Here is a 21303-nt window from a genome sequence, read left to right on the forward strand (position 1 = left end):
TTCTTAACAGAGTAGAGAGATTCAAAGCAGACTTTTTTCTATTTCCTGGTGAGAACATGGTGACTTCCACTGACTCCAGTGTAAAATGGATTAGCTCCCTCTTACCTCTCACAGCAGTAGCTAGGCAGAGAAAGTTTTGAGTTTCGTGTTTTTCCTCTTGTGGAGATTTAAGTTTTGATTTGAATTTGACACATTCACCCATTTTTGTTTTTGAGGTAACCAGGTCAGAATTACATTGATGAGGGAAGCCTTAACCTACCCAGACTCTCAGAGAAAGTTAATTCAGATACAGAGAGAAGATGGAAGTTGGTTGTTTATTCTAAGCCAGAAGCAGAAAGTCAATGAACTATTTGACAGTATGGAGATGCCAAAAGGAAACCCAGTGGCCACATCTATTATGACAGGACTTTTTAAAGAACCAGGAGGAAACAAAGCCATTGCCTGACAACACAAATACAGTTCAGAATCCGAATACTTTGCAGCCACAGATGTAACATACCAGCTTCCTCAACCATTCCTCATAAGGCATGGTTTCCAGACCCTTTTTTCGCCTTGGTCACAATTCTCTGCACATCTACATGGGAATATGATGCTTCAAGATATTTGAAGGTATATGTTAACATGGGAATACAAAAAACTCCAATGCTAGTTTCTTGGGATTCTGCAGTATGGCAGGTAAAGGGGAACACTTCAGGTTTGTGAGAAAGCAGGCAACCAATTCCACCAGTAGGCTACTCCACCCATATACCCTTGTAGAAGGAACAGGGGTGTATTAAGAAAGGCTTGCATTGCCAACACAGGTAGGCTAAGCAACCCACTAACTTGTGAGTCTTAGAAACATGGCAGAGCGCAGAGCTGGTGTGGCATGGGTGATGTTGTAAGCCCAATAGCAGGAGTAAGGTCCAGGTCTTCTTGAGATGTTCCAGGGGGTGTCTGGAAGGTGGAATTTCTGCAGGAGACTTGTGAAGAAGAGGAAGAGTTCCATTTTGGCAAGAGTCTCACCTAAACATGCTCTCCGACCTGTAAGGAAGCACAGGCAGCAGAGAAACGGGTTTAGCAGTTGCTTAATAAGCCCACAAATACTTTAAAGCAGACTAAAATGCATTGATAAAATAACAGCTCATGGTTCCCATCTTAAAAGAGTCATGAACTCCCATGAGGGGTGGGAGGGAATCTTTTTCAGCCTGAGGGGCACATTCCCTGGTGAGCAACATTTTAGGGGCCGCACCCCAATGGTGGCCCGATGTAGTTGCAGAAATGGCCACAGCAACTGATGTGATTCTTTACTTTGCACAATAGTCACATTCTAGACATGGTAGAAATCCCATTGACTAAGCACACACTATACAGATATACACAAAAGGAAGAAAAAAATCTTACCTGCGGAGAAGGGCATGAAAGCGTCTCTCTTTACGAATTTTCCATCAGAATTAAGAAAATGCTCAGGATAGAATTTATGTGGTTTCTCCCATTGAGATTCATCATGCAACACAGAGGACAGCAATGGTATGATGAAAGTCCCCTGCAAAGGCAAAGCAAGAGCTATTTTAAAATAAATTATATGCCTCTGGTACAATAAATATTGAGTGCAGGAGTAATGAGATTTGAGTTCATCTGAGAAATGTCTTTAGTTTGAAAAACTTTAACGTATAAACCATGGTCTCCCACCAGAATTAGTTTATTTTTCTACCTTGTGCTCTTTCCCATTGAGATCTGTTTAATGCAGTGTTTTTCAACCACTGTTCCGCGGCACACTAGTGTGCCGCGAGATGTTGCCTGGTGTGCCGTGGGAAAAATTGTGTTCTTTGATTCCTATTCAAGAGAATTACTTTATATATAGTCAATATAGGCACAGAGTTAAATTTTTTAACATTTTCTAATGGTGGTGTGCCTCGTGATTTTTTTCATGAAACAAGTGTGCCTTTGCCCCAAAAAGGTTGAAAAACACTGGTTTAATGGGTTAAAAGCTGATGCCTGACAGCTTCTGAAGGGTGGTTTGCTTGCTTACAGTGGAATCCTATACAAGTCTGCACTGATGTCACTCACACTGAAGTCCATGGGGCTTACTCCCAGTGAAACCTTAAAATATATTGTAACTAGTAGACAGCAGTTCAGTGAAAAGGATCACCTTTGGAATGAAGTAGCCATTAAGGGTAACATCTGTAGCCGTGGCATGTGGCAGGTTGGTTGGGTTAACATTGGCAAACCTCTGGATCTCATGGACCACGGCATCTGTATAAGGCATTTTTGTCCGGTGTTCAATCCTTGGCTGAGAAGATCCAACAACCTTTGCAATTTCTTCTTGGACCTTTACTGGGGGAAACAAAAAGAAAAGCATTCATTTTTCTGTTAAGAGTATCTCTTTGATTTTGGCTTTTGTCTCTCAAAATATTAATCTATGCAGCTTAGAACTGCTATAAACTGGTTCTTCAATTCTGTGGACTCACAAATTTAATCTCTAGAATATGATACAGTAATATTTTAAACAGGTCAAACATTTAGCCAACAACCTGATGGAGAGAAATTCATCCAGGATGATTACTAAGATATCATCACTGGGAATATCCTGAAGTGGTATATTTTACATAGAAATGTCAAAAACAAAGATTTCGTGATCCTACAGAGCTAGACAAATTTGGAGAAAATATGGGCAAGAGTTAGCTGGAGAAAGAGCATTTGGAAGGGAAGCTGGACAAGAAGAGGAAGATTCAACAGAGGTGGAAGATGAAACAGAAGTAAATATGCAACAAGATGGCTTTGAAAATTCTATAAATAATAAGACTAAATCTATAAAAATGAACATGTTGTAAAGAAGTTATACTTGGATAAATAAAAGTTAATAAAAGGTCAAGAAAGGACTTTGTACCTTCTGATATAAGAAATAGGAGAGAAGTTGTAATGTGTATAAAACCAGGGTTGGACCCAAAGCATTTAGATAGATAGATTTATTTATTGTCATTGTCCGTATATACACAGTATACACAACAACGAAAATCAAACACCCAAAGACCCGGATTTACCATATACATTTGCACATATCTCCAACACTCTCATCCTTATTAAAACATAATCTATTAAAACATAACATAATCCAGAGTATAACATAACCTATTAAAAGCATAGCATAACCTAAAAGCCTGTCTCATTCCTTACTACTCACTGCTTACTATTACTTACTACTGACCCTGAGATCATTATTAAGTGCAATCAAAGCTCTTGGATAGAAACTATTCAGAAGGCGTGTGGTTCGAGTTTTCATTATCTGTATCTTCTGCCCGAAGGCAACAGTTTCAAAAAGGTTGTGAGCAGGATGGGTGGGATCTCTCAGGATGTTGTGTGAATTCTTCAAACAGCGAGACGTGAAGATCTCGTCCAGGGTTGGTAGTTGGAGCCCAATAACATTCTGGGCAATTTTATTATTCTCTGTAAAGCTTTTTTATCCGTTACAGAGCTGCTCCCATACCACGATAGTATACTATAGGTTAAGGACACTCTCAATGGTACTGTGATAATAGGACAGGAGTAGGTGCTGAGATAGATTCAATCCCCTGAGCATTCTCAGGAAATACAACCTCCCCTGCACCTTCCTCACAGCCAGATTAATATTTACAGTCCATGAGAGGTCCTCGGAGATGTAAATGCCCAGGTATTTAAAACTGCCAACCCTCTCCACCTCCTCGCCATTTATGTGCAATGGTAAAAATACACTTTTCTTTCTCCTAAAGTCAATTATAAGTTCTTTGGTTGTTTTTGGTGTTAAGCATAAGATTATTTTCTTTACACCATTGAATTAACCCTTGTTCAAAGATGAACAAGGAAGAATAATGATAACTCAGATACCATCACATGGAAAAAATATTATTAATGGTGTGTATGCACCTAATGAGAAAAAAAGATCAGATCTTTAAAAGAGGCTGGAAGAAATATTATTTGAAACATCTGAATGAAAAGGTGATTTTGATGGGCGATATGAATGGTTTAGCCTCTAGATTGGGGCAGGATTCTAAGAAAAAATGAAACAAAAGCAGGCAAGCTACCAAATGCTTTTTTTAGGATGACTGACAATTTAAGTTTAATTGACATTTGGAAAGAAAAACACCCACAGGACAATGTACATTTTATTCAACTGCAAATTATTTGCGAGCTGAAAAGACTCTGTACGGACTTCTAAAGATTTGTATACTAAGGTAAAGATGTATACTAAGGTAAAGATTCTATCAAGAACATTATGAGACCACAACTCTATAATGGTGGAATTAAGAACAGGGACAGGTTTCCCAGTGAGATGGAGACTTAATGAAAATGTATTAAATGATCAAGAAGTATTAGGCTATTGGGATAAGTATAAAAGCCTGTTGGAGACCAAAACACCACTATGGGTTTCACCTTTGGAGAATTTAAATTTAAAAATATCACCATGTTTACAATATCATCATTTGAATGAAGTATTTAAAAAGGATATGAAGCGGGTAGTTGGGGAACAAACCTCACAACTAGAAAGAGACATGTTAATCAGTAATATTAAAGTGATATCTAAAATGTATAAGAGTTATTGGAATGGGAGACAAAGGATGAACAAGTGAAATTTTCAATGATACTCTGGACAATAGTTATTGGTAATTACCGGTATATAGAAATGGATGCATGGGAAAGTTTATCGAATGTGGATATAAAATTTACAGAATGTTATAGTTTAAGAGAAAACTATATGGAAATGTTGTATAAATGGTACCTAACACCTAATAGATTGGCTCAAATTTATAAACCCAAATTGAATATTTGCTGGAAACGTAAAGAGAAAGAAAGTACCGTTTTTCATATGTGGTGGTCTAGTAATAAGGTTAAAGCTTACTGGGAAATGATATATAATGAACTGAAAAAACAGAAGCTTTTCTTTTGGGAATTTTGGGATCAGAACTACCTAAACAGTATATAATTTATTTATGTATTCAAGCACAGCTTCAAGAATGTAATTTGCCCCAAAATGGAAGGAAGAATATGTCCGACAAGAGAAGAATGGATACAGAAGTTAATGGGACTACACAGAAATGCGAAATTACTGTGAGAATAATATATCAAGATAACCATTTTTTAAAAAGAAAGGAATGGAAATGGTTTATTGAGTATTTACAAGCAAACTGTAAACATACTAAGATATTGGCAGAATTAATGTAAAAACCTGCAGTTTCGTATATTTATGGGATAGATACGGCAATACATATCTAAAAGAATATGTTGAGATAATTTGGAGTATGCAGGAAGATGAAACGAAATGTAAAGAACCACAGAAAGAGGGAGAAGGGAGTTCAGGTTGAAATGTTAAACTTATGATTGAACATTATAAATATTTTCTCTCTTTAATAGTTACATATAACTGGAATTAAGCTATCTCAGAATGATGGGAGCCAACCAATGAAAAGCACTCACTCTGAATTTCAGGATATTTCATCATCAGTAACAGCCCCCAGCGCAGTGTGGTAGAAATGGTCCTCCATGCCAGCAGCAAATAAGTTGGCCACAATAACTGTTAAGTTTCCGTTATGGAAATATGCATTCGTCTTGTTCTTCTTCTCCTCCTGGTTGCAAAGAGTATGAACTGGTTTAAAATGAATGGAGTGAGAAAACTTCACGAGCAAAGATAAAAATGAATGCTTGACAGGGACCTGATGATCCAAAGTATCATTCACATCACCCCAATCGCCGAACAGTGAAAGATTCCAGGTTTTCCAGACTATGACATCATGATGAAAGAGGGCTTATTTACACATATATACAACCCAAGCCTAAGATGGAGGGGCTCAGCATCAACACCCTAAAACGACTTGCTTCTGCATAGTCACAGCTGTTGTTCTGCATCTACCAGCTAAGAGAGGAGGTCAGGGAAGCTTGGCAATCCAGCCCCTTCTTCTCTTTGTTTTTTATACCCACTGCCCACTAATGCCCACCTGGAATCCTGAAATGCCCACTAGTGGGTGGTGGGGACCAGGTTGAAAACCCCTGGTTTAGACAAAGGAACTAGTGGCAGTATTTCTCACAAAGAAACTTGTCGGACAGATTCAACATTAGATTCCTCCATTAGAATTAACCCTTAATGGGTACAAGATCCCCACAAGCTGGAACATACGTAGGCATCATGCAGACTGCCCCACAAACCTGCACAGTATTATATGAATGTATACATGGAAGGCATCATTTCTGGTGAACACTTGTGGAGATTTGAAAGCAAGGTTAACATAAAGTGTTGTTTTCTGCTGACATGTGTGGTTCTCAATTGAACATCTCGTAACATCTTTAATGTATTTACTCATAGTCTAAAATGGAAAAATGACACAGAAATACCACATATTAATCTGGAAATGTTTCATTAAACTGAGATAGACAATGTGGCGCCCTTCATATTTTGGAGATTGCTACTCTCTTCAGCCACACTGTCCAACAGGAAGAGTAATACCAATAGACTTGCTGGTTGTAATATCTGCCTGTCCCACTGGGAGCCCCGAGGGGAGTGAAGAGAGGAAGGAGAAAAGGGAAGAATCTTAACTGTGGTGATTAAGAGGTAGGAGGATAAATACCTGGCCTATTGCCACAGAGCAAATGCTTTCCTACTGTGGGCTAACCTGCCTCAGATAATCAGCATACTTAAAACTATTAATCCCAGTCTGACCTTGAGGACTGTAATACCTCAAGGACTACCTCTCCCCATATAATCGACCCGGATCCTGCACTAATCAACTGAGGGCCTTCTTAATGTGGCTCCTCCACAACAGCAATGGAGGGTGGCAACATGAGAACGGGCCTTTTGCAGCAGCTCCCCATTTGTGGGATGTTGTAAACCTTCCAATTATCTTCGGACGAAGGACTACCAGTATATAAAAATGTAGTTAACAACAACAACAACAACAACAACAACAGCATGGCTATATAGTAAGCTATTCTGCCATGCTTACCTCAGTTTGGGAGGAATTAGGCCATCAAGCCTTTGTAGTCCTTCAGTCTATCTCATGAACTTGATGAGTCCTCTCACAAACTATGTTCCAATTCCAGTAATTTAGGAACTGTACCAATTTGCAAACAATGTACAACCTTTTTCTGAATTGTTGTTGCCATTTTTCTGTCTTGGGAGAGAATGTTATTTGGAAAAGCACACAAATCCTACCTCTGGAGAGTTTATAAGCAAAATATTTCTAACATACCAAATGTTTGTTTGGGTTTTTTTTGCTAGTGGAAGTGGGGAACTTTGGAAGGAAATTTAAAGGGCATATTTTAAAGGTCCAACTACACTGGTACCTTGCTAGTCAAATGCCATAGCTGTCGAACAAATTGGCTCTCAAACATTGCAAAACCCGAAAGTGAGTGTTCCAGTTTGTGAAGGTTTTTTTGGAAGCCGAACGGCCGATGTGGCTTCCACCTCTTCTGATTAAGTGAAGGCGCCTTGGTTTTCAAACATTTTGGGAGTCGAACGGACTCCCGGAACAGATTAAATTCGAGAACCAAGGTACGTGTGTGTGTGTGTGGTGTGTGTGTGTACATATATATGATTTTATTAAGATATTTCATAATACATTATAATAAAAAACAAACTAATCTAAACAATCTAAACAAAATAAAAACAAAAAAAATAAAGAAAAAGAAGAGTACCATGTCCTCTCTCACAGGTAGACCTTGACTCTTGTCCCATACAGAAAGAGCTGAACCCTCCCAGCTCTCACCTGGGAGTTTCCCTTTCTTCACCCAGCCTCCCACCCTGGGAGATCTTCCCTTCCCTGCCTCTTCATCAACCACCCATCACCGTCATCGGCACGAAACCCCCTCCTTAACACAGAGTGGAGGACAACAAAAAACAAAGTGAAGCAAAATTTAAAAATAATGCTAATAATAAGAAGAAGAAGAAGAAGAAGAAGAAGAAGAAGAAATTAAGAAAGAGAAAATAATAAGGGAATGAAAAAAAAAGAAAAGAAAAATGAATGAATGAATAAAAAGGTCTTCCAGTACTCTGCCTGTCAACTGTATATATAAAGTTATTCAAAGTATTCACAATGTTTGCTCCATGGTGGTATCAACTGTTCCTCCTTCTATTAGGTAATGTTTTCCCAGTCTTCAAATCTGGGCATCTGGAAATCATTAATTTTTCCTTTCACACACAAAATCTAAAAGAGGTATGCAAGTACTGTTATGGATAAAAGTCACCAATATTTTTCCGCCAACAAAATGACTTTACATCCAATACTAAGAAACAATAAATCCTTGATCTTTATTTCCTCATGAGGCTCTTGCCTGTGGTCATATAATGAGATGATGATCCATAGATATGTACTTATTGTATAATCATTATTTCACACCCAGATCAATATCTTCCAATCCCATTTCCTGTTGGCTATGGTTTTCCATCCTTTTTATTGGCTTCCATTTCCTCTTCTATTTCCAAGAATGTTGCCAGAGGCTGAATAGCTTTCCCCACTAATTTCATTCCAATTGTACGCAGAGGTCTTTCTTACTCAACTCTATCTCTGCCAGCTCAGGAGATTTCTTAATCTCTCCTGTCCAGGGTTTCCTTCCTCTCCTTCCTTTTGGCTGTTTCCACCCCTCCAGGCACCTCTGTGGATATCCTCTTGATTTCATAATCTATTGCCTCCCACTTTACCATTCCATTCTCCTCATCTGGCAATCCTCCATCAGCATTTCCCCCCAAAGTACTCTGTAACTTCTCTGGTCTCATCTTTGTCCAATCCAGTTTTATCAACAATTTAATGTATCTCAGCTCTAAATTCTTCCAATTGTTCATTCAATAGTTGCTGTATGACACCATCCAGCAGTGGGGTGTTTTTCACTATTTAAATTCACCAAAAAAGAAGTGATTTTTTTTTAAAGAGAAAAGAAAAAGAAGGGGGGGATAATAATTCTAAGCTCTTTTTCACTTACACCTTAACCCTTATCCCAGACCCAGAAGAGTGAACCCTAACAGTTCCCAACCTCTTTCCTCAGCTTCTCACCCTGAGGGATCCTCTCTGCATCTCACACAGATCCTTTCATCCAAAATTTATCCAAACTTTATCCAAAATATGTAACTTCAAAAAGAAAACATACATATAGATAGAACTGACAGAGAACTAACAATGATTAAAAGTCACAGAAAAAGCAAGCTAAGAAAAAAATAAACAAAGGAGGAAAAGGAGTCTTCTGCTTCTTTGACTGCCAAGTATGTAACTATTATTCAAAGCATTCAGATTTTGCATTCCAGAATAACTTCTAGTTGTATTAATATCTAGCTTTTTCTTATTCTGCTAGATGATATTTTTCAATCTTTACTCCCAGGCCTCTTGGGTTCACCATGTTCAGTTCTAAAGTCCAAATATAGCTCTTTCTTTAGTTGTTGTTCTCATCTAGTGTCTAAACAGACTTTCTCTGTTTCAATAAGATGAGTTGTCAATGGTTCCAACAAATCTTAACAGTACAATAGTCCATACTTATTTGCATAATGTACCTTCATTAAATCATACTCAGTGCCACATTCCAGTCTTATTTCTAGTTGGTCATGCTTCACTTCAGTTTAAAGAAAGGAAATAATTCTCTCTTTTTTGCAATTTCTTCCAGTCATTTTCCAAACCTATGAGGTGAGGGGCTTTTCTGCCTGTTTATTCATTTGAGTTTGTTAACTAGAATCTCTCTTTCTAAATCCAAACTCTGCTACCTCCAATCATCTTTTAACAACTTTAATCATAATTCCATCAATCTCTTCAGGCTTCACAACAACTGCTTTTAATTGTTTCATCCCTTCATACAGCTGTATTCATTTCCAACCATAGTAATGGTCAAAAGAACTGAAGCCCTAATTTAAGGGTAATTGTGCAGTGCATAGGCCAATGTGTTTTCCTTGCTCTGAGATGCCTCTCACCCTCAAAGCTTCCTATCTCTTCCAGTGTGAAGAACGCCTTCCTCTGAGCACATGAGGCATTACCCCATCCCCCCTTGTATCAAAAGAGAATCTGGCAACCAGTATTCATAACTTGATACCTCTCATCACTGCATAATTATCTATAATTGCATGTTTTCTTGATCAGGGATTTTTTTTCCAGAAATGCTGAGGAGCATTGCAACCTTTGCCCCTGCAGAGGCCAATTCTGTAACACTTAACAATGGCTGAAGTATGCCAGGTTGGTCCCTTCTGAAGTGAGACTTCCAGACTACTCCTTATGCATTCACTTGTGAATATGCCCTTAAAACATGAATTGAAAATGTCAACGCTTATTCTGGACCAACTTTAAAGACTCCATTACCTCTTGCTGTTGGATAAGAAATGAGTCAATGAAGCTCCTCTGGTCATTTTCATCCAGATCTCTGAGGTGTTTTATGAAGGTGGCATTTATGAAGGCAAACAGCTCATCTCTGTTTTGAATGACAGTCTTATGAGCCCCCAGAAGAAAGCCAAGAGCAGGAACATGTTATACAGCTGAAAGGATATAAATGTGAAAAAAGAAAAAGAGACATTATGAAAGCTCAGTACAGTTCTCTCAACTGGGTCTCTCAAAGCATGGCTGCCCAAATACAAAACAAAGCTCTTGAATGGCATTTGGAATGGGGGACGGGGTACCTCAGGACAGTGTTATTTATGTGCAACCCCAGGATAATAGGCTACGATGGTTTCTCCTCTGGAGGTTCGCCTTCAGAGAGGGAGATCTGCCCTTGGAGGCCCCTTCTGAGCCATCATGGAACCAACTATCACTTGTTCTTCTTTGTCCTTGGAGTCCGATGGCAGTGAGGCCAGAAAGGGTTGTGTGCAAAAGAGACTTTGTTATAGTTAAGGGATGACTGTTTTAAAAACCAACTTTATTTAAATTCTTTTAAAACAGAATACATATCCCACACAACAAGGAAAAGAGAAGAAGTAAGAAAATAAATATATCACAAACATGCTTAACAAAAGAAATGTATACAGTACATACATGGAGTTACATACAGGATAAACCAGTCTTTGCCCCCCCCCACGTGTTCACTTCCAGCCTTTCAGGTTATTGAAGTTAATGTTACTATATCTCTTTGTATACCTAAATTTTGTCTTAACTCCTTATTAAAATTTGTTTTTAGTCCACCTATACGGTTGTTAGTAGATTGGCTCTTTCTACTATATTTCCTATATAGTTTTTAAATGCTTCCCAATCTCTTTCTATTGCCTGTTCTGTCACTCCTTTGACTTCCCCTATTTTCCTAGCCATATTCTGATATCCTATTGATTTTTCTTGTCAGTCTTCCATATTTGAAATCATTGTGCTCTTCCAATTTTTTAGCAATCAGAAGCATCGCCGCTGTTGTGGCGTACATAAGTAGGCATTTATCCTTTCTTTTATTTCATCACCCAGAATTCTAGTAGAAATATTTCAGGATTTTTAAAAATGACTATTTGACTATTTTTTAAATTTCATTATATATTTCCCCCCCAAAAGTTCTTTATTTCTTTGCAGTTCCACCAAATATGCATAAAAGTACCCGGGTCTTTTTTACACCTCCAACAAATGTTATTGCTTCCCTTATACACCTTCGACAATTTCATTGGTGTTAAATACCATCGGTAATGCATTTGTATATATTTTCTTTAAAATCCTGACTGTTATTAAAATCAACTGTTTGTTTGTTTTAATTGGAAAAATAGATTACCGTGACTGAAGAGCTTCCGAAAAGCCGGATATTTTCATTGATCAACTTCAGAAGTCTTATGTATGTGGGATCTTCATAATCAAATCGTTTGTCTAGTAGTATGGCCACTATAATATTGGCAACAGCTGCATTCATATAGTTGTGGTCTCAAACGGCTTTCCTATACAGACATATGACAGTTAAACAAAAATATGGAGAGGGCATTGTTTGTAAGTCTGCTCTTTGTTGCCTTAATTCCCCACTGAAAACTTACCTATGTGTAGACCTCATTGATCAAGGAAACTGATCCTAAGTGCTGCTGGATGTGGCCATAGCTGGCCTAAGAAATGCTTAAAAGGACTTGGAAGTCACAGCAGCTATTGGAGTATAATCTACACACTACAGGAACTGACCAATTACGTCTCCACAGGGAACCCTGGGAATGGTGACAATTAAACAAAAATATTCTCTTGAAATTCCAAGTATGGAAAGGGCATTTTTTAAAAAAGTCTGCTCTTTGTTGCTGGCAGCTTACCTATGTGTAGACCTCATTTATCAAAGAAACTAATCCTAAGTGCTGCTGGATGTGGCCATAGCTGTGTTAAGAAATGCTTGGAAGTCACAGGAGATATTGCAGTACAATCTGCACATTACAGGAACAGACCAATTGTAGGAAACCCTGGGACCTGTGCTTCTGGAAGTTAGGAATATGTAACAAAATACTCTTGGCACCTTTAAATTACAGTAGTGTAGCTATGCACTAGAGGAAAACACCAACCCACCTTCGTAAGATTCAAATTTCTTTATCAGGACACTGCATTCCTCAACAATTCTTTCCTCTATGGTCCTCTTTCCCATTCCATAGTCCCGCAATGTGCTTAAGCAAACCGTCGCATCACTTTCCAGTTTCACCATTAGACAGAGTTACACCTGAAGAGACAGGATGAAAGGTTTCATGTCTGCATGGCCATTGAACAAAGAATCAATAAATTGTGTTTTTCATTTCTTCCACGGAACTGAGAATGGATCCTAGCTATTCTCCCATTCAGACTCAGACTTCTGAGCTTTGACAAAGTAGCTGGTAGATGTGCCATCAGAGCATGACCTGAGAACACAATGATCAATATTCTGCATTACAAAGTGTAGCATAGAGTGGAAGGTGGTTTGTACATGTCAGGGGTCCCAGCAGAACTTTGTATTCCATGGGCAGACATTATGGCTCCTTCATGTTCCTTTCTGCATAGGCTGGGCCAGAAATGGTCAGTCAGCTTCCGCTTGGTGTGTGACATTCCTTTTCCATGTGACAATTATTCAGAATTCACATGTGACAACTATTACATTCTCCTGTCCCATTCTTCCCCAGCTCTACAATATGACTGCTGGGAAGAAGTTGGGAATGGGAAAGGTTTGCTTTAAATGGTCATCCATTTTGTTTCTTCAATAGAGCCCCACTGATCTACTGAAAGTCAAGACCAAAAAAAAAAAAAAAGCTGGCCTGGTCTACTCTTTTCAATGTTTAGCTTGATCTGCAGAAATCCACAGGCAACACTTTTGTGACATTCTCAGCCTAATGCCTGCAGATACTCTGTCACTGTCAAAGGCACTAAGGTTGGTTCAAAATTAACAACGATTTTCCCCACAGGAAACAATGGATTTCGCTAACTTGCTTTGCAAACGCACATCCTACGAAACATTTCTTGGGAAAAGATGTGTTCACCTGACGGGACCAGTGAGTGTTTGCAAGCATTACCAGTTCCAATAGAAAGGGAAGTGCCTCACCAAAGCCTTGTGAAAGCTCTTGAAACATTGGAACGATGGGCCTGTCTGCAAATGCGTCCGCCTGATTAACAAGAGCCTCCTTTACTGTCTCATATCCTGTCAACACCACCGTTTTCCGGGGTCCCATTTGGAAGCTGAAGACAGGGCCATACTGCTTTGACAACTGAAATTCAACAGAAGAAAAAGTGAGAAACAGAGTTCTGGCATACCCAAAGAATATATTAATGTAAATAATCTCTGACAGAACCAAGACCTGCATAAGCTTGCATGTTTACTTAAGAGTAAAGACTATTTTATAACATTCCACAGAATCTAGTAGCAAGTTGACTTAGATATTTTCAAGGTTTTTGTTTTTTTTAATAACTACTATTGAACTTGATAGATATTTCTTCTATCTTGGACCGAGCTGAAAACATATGACTTAAGAATAGCAATTTTGTGGAATGAATTCCCTTTATGTATCTTTGCAAATCACCCTGCAACACAGAATCCAGATAACATAATGATAAAGTAAAAGAGCATTGTCTATGTCACAATGCTCTTCAAGACATTTGCTACTAATAGCTGTAGCAGCAACAGTTGCTGGACTCATGATACAGCAGCTCAGCCCTTTCACCCAGTTCAGTAGACTTCACCGTGGGAGCAGGGCCAGGGCAGGATAGAGTTCTTGATTTCTGGAATTCCAATCTGTTACCTGCGAGGATGTGGACAGGCTGCTTGGATGAGTGAAACTGAGTACCTGTCTCCTTGATCCTTACCCATCCTGGCTCATAAAAGCTCTGTGGGATGGTGAATGCTTCCCTCTGTTAAGGAGCCTTCTAAGATCCACTGAAAGTGGTGGTTATAAAACTGCTTAGTAAAAAATAAATCTTTGGACCCAGCCAATATGTCCAACTATCACATAGTTGCAAATCTTCCATTCTTGGGCAAGGTGATTGAGCGGGTGATTGCTGAACAACTCCAGGCATGCCTGGAGGATGTGGACCATTTAGCTTCCTTCCAGTTGGGATTAAGGGCTGATCATGGGACTGAAACGGTCGTGATGGTCGATGATCTGCGGCGGGCTAAGGACAAAGGTGAAATCTGTTACCTAATTCTGCTGGATTTCTCAGTGGCCTTTGATACCATCAACCATGACATCCTTCTGGACCGTCTAGAGGGGCTGGGAGCTGGGGGCACCATTATACAGTGGTTCCGCTCCTTCCTCTTGGGCCGTGTTCAGAAAGTGGTGGTGGGGGATGGGTGTTCAGACCCCTGGGTTCTCACATGTGGGGTGCCTCAGGGTTCCATCCTCTCCCCCGTGCTTTTTAACATATACATGAAGCCACTGGGAGAGATCATCAGGGGGTTTGGCCTGGGTGTTCATCAGTATGGGGATTGTAACCAGCTCTACCTCTCTTTTAAATCAGAACCAGTGAAGGTGGTGAAGGTCCTGTGTGAGTGTCGGGAGGCGGTTGGAGAATGGGTGGCAGCTGACAGATTGAGGTTGAATCCTGACATAACAGCAGTATTGTTTGGGGGGACACAGGGCGGGCATGACCACTACTCCACGTAAGAAGTTTGTTTATCAAGTTATGAACTGAAGAAGATATACCGAAACAGTGTACTTACCCGGAATGCTGTCTTCGTTGCATATTATTTGACATTATAAAAGTTTGCTGTATATTATTTGACATTACAAGAAACATTTTGCCCTATACATTGGTCTACGTGTTGCCTTTTTTCATATTCTGGCAGATTGAGGTTGACATAACAGTAGTACTGTTTTGGGGGACAGGGGGCGGGCAGGCAGGTGTGGAGGACTCCCTGGTCCTGCATAGGGTAACTGTGCCCCTGAAGGAACAGATGTGCAGCCTGGGAGTCATTTTGGACTCACAGCTGTCTATGGAGATGCAGGTCAATTCTGTGTCCAGGGCAGCTGTCTACCAGCTTCATCTGGTATGCAGGCTGAGACCCTACAGGCCCACAGACTGTCTTGCCAGAGTGGTGCATGCTCTACTTATCTCCTGCTTAGACTACTGCAATGCGCTCCACGTGGAGCTACCTTTGAAGGTGACCCTTAAACTGCAACTAATCCAGAATGTGGCAGCTAGACTGGTGACTGGGAGTGGCTGCCGAGACCATATAACACTGATCCTGAAAAACCAACATTGGCCCCCAGAGGTGAGCAATGTGGGTGCGCTGGGTGCGGTCCACCCCGGGTGCCATCCTGACAGGAGCTGACATTTGCCACCCTGCTGGCACACTGGCGGCAAGCATGGCATTACTCCCACACTCCCAGCTGGAGGAGGCAGGCAGGCAGGCAGGAAGGAAGGAAGGGGAGAGGATGGGAAGGAGGCAGGGTAGGCGAGCAAACAATGGAGTGGAGCGGGAAGGAGGGGGCGGCAAGTTATTTTGACTGATGCATCTGATGAATGCAATATGCACAGTTAATATTTAGCCCACATGGCTTGCTTCATGCAGATCTACACAAGTGACCCTCAGTGATTTCCTCAGACCTGCCATCTCACTAATATTATTGCATTTATTGCTTGTGCTGACAGACACTCAAGGAGCCTGGTGACGGCTGATTAATAGTTCCAGGATTCTGTGTGCTTGCCTTGATCACACTTCCAACCCCCTAGCTGTTGTGTAATTAAAAGAAGAAAAAAATCAGCAAAGCAATTCTGTGGCTAACTAACCAATTCCTTTTGTTGTTGTTTAGTCAATTAGTCGTGTCTGAATCTTCGTGACCCCATGGACCAAAGCACACCAGGCACTCCTGTCTTCCACTGCCTCCCAGAGTTTTGTCAAATTCATGTTGGTAGCTTCTATAACACTGTCCAACCATCTCGCCCTCTGCCATCCCCTTCTCCTTGTGCCCTCAATCTACCCAACATCAGAGGTTTTTCCCCCAGAGAGTCGAGGTCTTCTCATGAGGTGGCCAAAGTACTGGAGCCTCAACTTCAGGATCTGTCCTTCCAGTGAGCGCTCAGGGTTGATTTCCTTCAGAATGGATAGGTTTGATCTTCTTGCAGTCCATGGGACTCTCAAGAGTCTCCTCCAGCACCATAATTCAAAAGCATCAATTCTTCGGTGATCAGCCTTCTTTGTAGTCCAGCTCTCACTTCCATACATCACTACTGGGAAAACCATACCTTTAACTATACGGATCTTTGTCGACAAGGTGATGTCTCTGCTTTTTAAGGTGCTGTCTAGGTTTATCATAGCTTTTCTCCCAAGAAGCAGCCGTCTTTTAATTTCGTGACTGCTGTCACCATCTGCAGTGATCATGGAGCCCAAGAAAGTAACATCTCTCACTGCCTCCATTTCTTCCCCTTCTATTTGCCAGGAGGTGATGGGACCAGTGGCCATGATTTTAGTTTTTTTGATGTTGAGCTTCAGACCATATTTTGTGCTCTCCTCTTTCACCCTCATTAAGAGGTTCTTTAATCCGTCCTCACTTTCTGCCATCAAAGTTGTGTCATCTGCATATCTGAGGCTGTTGATATTTCTTCCGGCAATCTTAATACCAGCTTGGGATTTATCCAGTCCAGCCTTTCGCATGATGTATTCTGCATATAAGTTGAATAAGCAGGGAGACAATATACAGTCTTGTCGTACTCCTTTCCCAATTTTGAACCAATCAGTTGTTCCATACCCAGTCCTGACTGTTGCTTCTTGTCTCACATAGAGATTTCTCAGGAGACAGATAAGGTGGTCAGGCACTCCCATTTCTTTAATTCCTTTAAATAGGGTCAATTAATGAAGTTCATACTTTTGACAAGCAGTCTGATGCTTTGGCAGAAAAATATTCCTAGACACAAGACTTTTTTTTTTTTAAAGCCCTTTCAGTCTCCCATCTCAAGGCTGAGTACAGTCAGCGGTACATTCCTATCCCTCTCCCCAAGGATGGTGACAAAGTTTATAAAACCATGCTTTTGTGCACAGTTTTCATTGTGTGTTGACATTTGTTTTATGTTATTTTTAATGACCAAGTATTTATACAGATTTTCAGAGTGGCCTTCAGGTAATCCAAATTTTGTATAAAAATGGGTGATACAGTGATGCAGAAATGTCTTCTGAAGAAAATGTTGCAGTAATTTTGGGCATTAATTTTATCACCAACCTTTGCAGAATTTGCTCACGTGCTAGCCTCCATTCTCAGGATGGGGTTACCATACTAAAATGATCTTATCCGTGTAACATAAAATGAACGTGCCTCATTTCCTCTGTCAAGGCTGCAGTGGGGGGTTTAGCTTCACTTAACAACATAACATTGAACAGATCGATTAGGGACCATTCTCTCGCCTTTCCTTTGATAGCTATGCTACTGATTACTTCTGCCTTTTTAATTTTAGAGAAAGTGTTTAATTTAAAAATGATCTCTACTATAAAATAACAGTGGTAACAATGCATTGAAGGTAAGTAAATATTTTTGGGAGGGTGGTGCCAGAGCTCTGGCAGCATTCCAGAGCCCTAGTGCCACCATCCCAAAGAGGATAAAATGGACAGACTTTGGTACTCTTTTGTCCTGTCCTCCCCCAATGTCTTTCTCGCTATCTGAGCTGGCTTCCTGCCTGTTACATTACATGCGGGGAAACATACGTGGGGTTCCTCTCTGTGCAAAGTCTTCAAGCTGTGGCTGCACACACCTGACAAAACAGCCCTATTGTCTTTTCCTCATCAAAATTTATCTTTCCTCCCACCTCCAGTCTCCGTTGTTGTGTGTCCTAGCTGAGGGAAAAAACAGAAGACTGATGGCCATCGGTCAGGGATGGTCTAGTTGAAATTCCTGCATTGCCCCAGGGGGTTGGCTAGATGACCCTTAGGGGTCCCTTCCAACTCTACAATTCTCTGATGCAGGTTTGTGCAGATTTTTAGGTACAAGTTGGATTCAAGGAGTGCATAGGATTGCAGCCAATCTTATGCACTTTTGGCTCAGGAATAAGTCCCACTGATCATGATGAGACTCGTAGGCAAGTAGATTGCTGCTGTGCAGTCCTGCTTTTTAAATAAATAAATGTTTTCCTTTTCAGATAATACAGAGCATGGTGAAATCACAATAAATAAAACCTCCCCTTCATTAGTTTCAAGCACTACTACAGGTTCCACATAATATCTGTACTGCATTGTTTACTGTGACAACACCTGCACTTTGGAAGTCCCCACCTTATTGCAACAAAGCACCTGCCTTTGCTAGACTCCTTTCAGGCACCTGCTAAAAGAATTCTTGTTTAGGTGAGCATACCCAGATGCTTAGGAAGTTGAAGTAATTTTAATCTTTTAAAGTAGGGCTGTTAATTTTTCTTCATTTTACTGCTGTGGTTTTTCAGGGGTTTTTTTTTTGTAAACCACTTTGCAGGTTTTTAAAAATAAATTTTATTAAATAAATAAACAATAAATTGTTTATTTATTTAAATTGTAGATTTAGGTATCTATCCGCAGTCGCGTACTTGTTACGAGAGGCCTAGAATCCACATTGCTTTGTAAGAAAATATGAAATAAAGTCAAAACATTTTTGCAGGCTATATATATATATCTATATATCGATATCGATATCGATATCTATCTATCTATCTATCTATCTATATTCAATGTGTGTGGAGGGGGTGACAAGAAATTTTCCACACTGGGTACCACCTGACCTTGCTATGCCACTGTTGGCTCCCAGTACGTTTCCGAGCACAATTCAAAGTGTTGGTGCTGACCTTTAAAGCCCGAAATGGCCTCGGCCCAGTATACCTGAAGGAGCACCTGCACTCCTCTCAGGGGCGGAGCAAGGGGGCAGGGGGCGGGCCACTCTGGGTACCGCCCTGGGGGGGTGTCACTTGGGGTAGCGCCCCACCCCCGCGATTGGTGCCGGCGGCGCAGGGCAACTTTTAAGGCTGCAGTGCGTGAACAGCAGCACAGCGTCTGTGCTGCTGTTCGTGCGCTGCAGCCTTAAAAGCTGCCGTGCTGCCACATGGAAGGGGTGCCGGCCGCTCGCGCCCGCCATCTTGGGTGGACATGTGCAGACCACCCAAGATGGCGGGCGCGAGCAGCCGGCACGCCTTCCGATCATGTGGCAGCGGTGGCGCAGCAAGTTTTAAGGCTGCAGCGCACAGTCTACCCGGGATGCGTGTGTGCGTTGTGACGTCACGGCTCGTGCGCTCTAGGGGTGGCGCCCTGCCCCCAGGTGGGTGCCCCCACATTGCTAGGAATGCACAGAAAACCAGAACAAAATAGGCAGTTGTAAGGATGAAAGTGATTATACCTTTAATGGCACCTCTCAAATCTAGTTTAGAAAGATAGGCTCAAACAGAGGCAGAGTCAAACGTGATTTGACACCAGACACCCCCAGACACCTGTTCAAATTACCGGTTATAAATTGCAAATAAGTCCTATGATTATTTATTGGGAAAGATAAGAGAAGGTTCTGTAGCACACAAAGGGGAGATGAGATTATTACGCTCTAAAAGAACAAAATGTAATAATAATAATAATAATAATAATAATAATAATAATTTCTACCTCGCTCATCTGACTGGACTGCCCCAGTTCCCTTTAGCCCTGCCATGGGAAGAACTGGAAGCTTTACCTTTAACATGGTTCTGTAAGGTCTCTTCAGATCCATGATGTGGAGATTCCCAATGAGAGGTAAAGGCCTTGGTCCTGGTGGAAGTTTTTGGGAGCTCTTGTTCCAGAAAGTGCCCAGTTTCAAAACAAAGGAAATCATAAGGATAAAGAGAAACAACGCTGGAATCGGCTCTGTCCAATCCATTTTGCTTCAGCAAGCAATTTTTTTTTTGCAGTGGTTATAATGAAAGCTACAGTGCAGTTTGGTCAAGGACAATGTCTTGCAACTGAAGTGAGCAGCATATATATTATCCTAGGTACTGTCTCTAGAAAATCATTAAACCATCCAGTAAATAGTGTCCCACTTTGTCACTCCAATTTTTTTTCTTCTCCACAACTATTCAAAGCTGTACATTGGATGATTTGTCTTTCAGTTTAAAGTTTACTCAAGTGGGTGGTGCTTACTTGCAGAAACTAATGCTTTCCAGAACAGATTCAAATGCTCTTGAAGACTGGGAACTCAACACTCAGGATTATCTGTAAACTTAGTTTGTTACACTGGGAGTACAGAGCAGCATTGTGAAATCATTTGCAGATGAGATTATTCAACTTTAATTAGGGACAACTGCGTTTAGTTTGAAAGTGTCCAGTATTCCCCAAAATTTCTCCCATTGAAACACACATATTTTTCTTTTCAGCATAGTTTTTATTCATCTCATCCTGAAACTGTTTAACATGGTGGCATTAGGGTATATCTTTGTATACATTAGAGCATATGACATGCAACATTATGAGCAAAGAAGGATAATAACTAAACAGTACATCCTCTCATGGGGCCCAAATCCATTTCTACAAAGGTTAGGGGGCCCAGTTAAGACAAAATTCAAATTATTTTAGTGGGTGTGACTAGATTTTCTTAAGAGAGAAGAGAGATTCTAAGCAGATATTTTTTCTATTTCCTGGTGAGACCATGGTGACTTCCATTGTCTCCAATGTGAAAGGGATTAGCTCCCTCTTCCCTCTCAGAGCAGTAACTAGGCAGAGAAGGTTTTGAGTTTTTCCTCTTGTGGAGATCTAAGTTTTGATTTTGAATTAGACACATGAGTAGATCACAGTCTTGTGGGAGTTTTGATATAACCAGCCAGAATTCTGTTGATGAGGGAAGCCTTAAGCTACCCAGACTCTAAGAGAAATTTCATTCAGATACAGGGAGAAGATGGAAGATGGTTGTCTTATTCTAAGCCAGAAGCAAAAAATCACTGAACTAATTGACAGCATGGAGATGCCAGAAGCAAACCCAGTTTCCCCATCTATTATTACAGATATTTTAAAGAACCCAGAGGAAGCAAAGCCATTGCC

At 40.6% G+C, this 21303-nt stretch overlaps 1 pseudogene; it reads right to left on the bottom strand.

The window, feature by feature from the left end:
* Window positions 1–825: 825 nt before the first annotated feature.
* LOC117043216 lies at window positions 826–20235 on the bottom strand (annotated as a pseudogene).
* Between the last annotated feature and the right edge of the window lie 1068 nt (window positions 20236–21303).

The sequence above is a fragment of the Lacerta agilis genome, chromosome 3, assembly GCF_009819535.1.
Source record: "Lacerta agilis isolate rLacAgi1 chromosome 3, rLacAgi1.pri, whole genome shotgun sequence".
NCBI lineage: Eukaryota > Metazoa > Chordata > Lepidosauria > Squamata > Lacertidae > Lacerta > Lacerta agilis.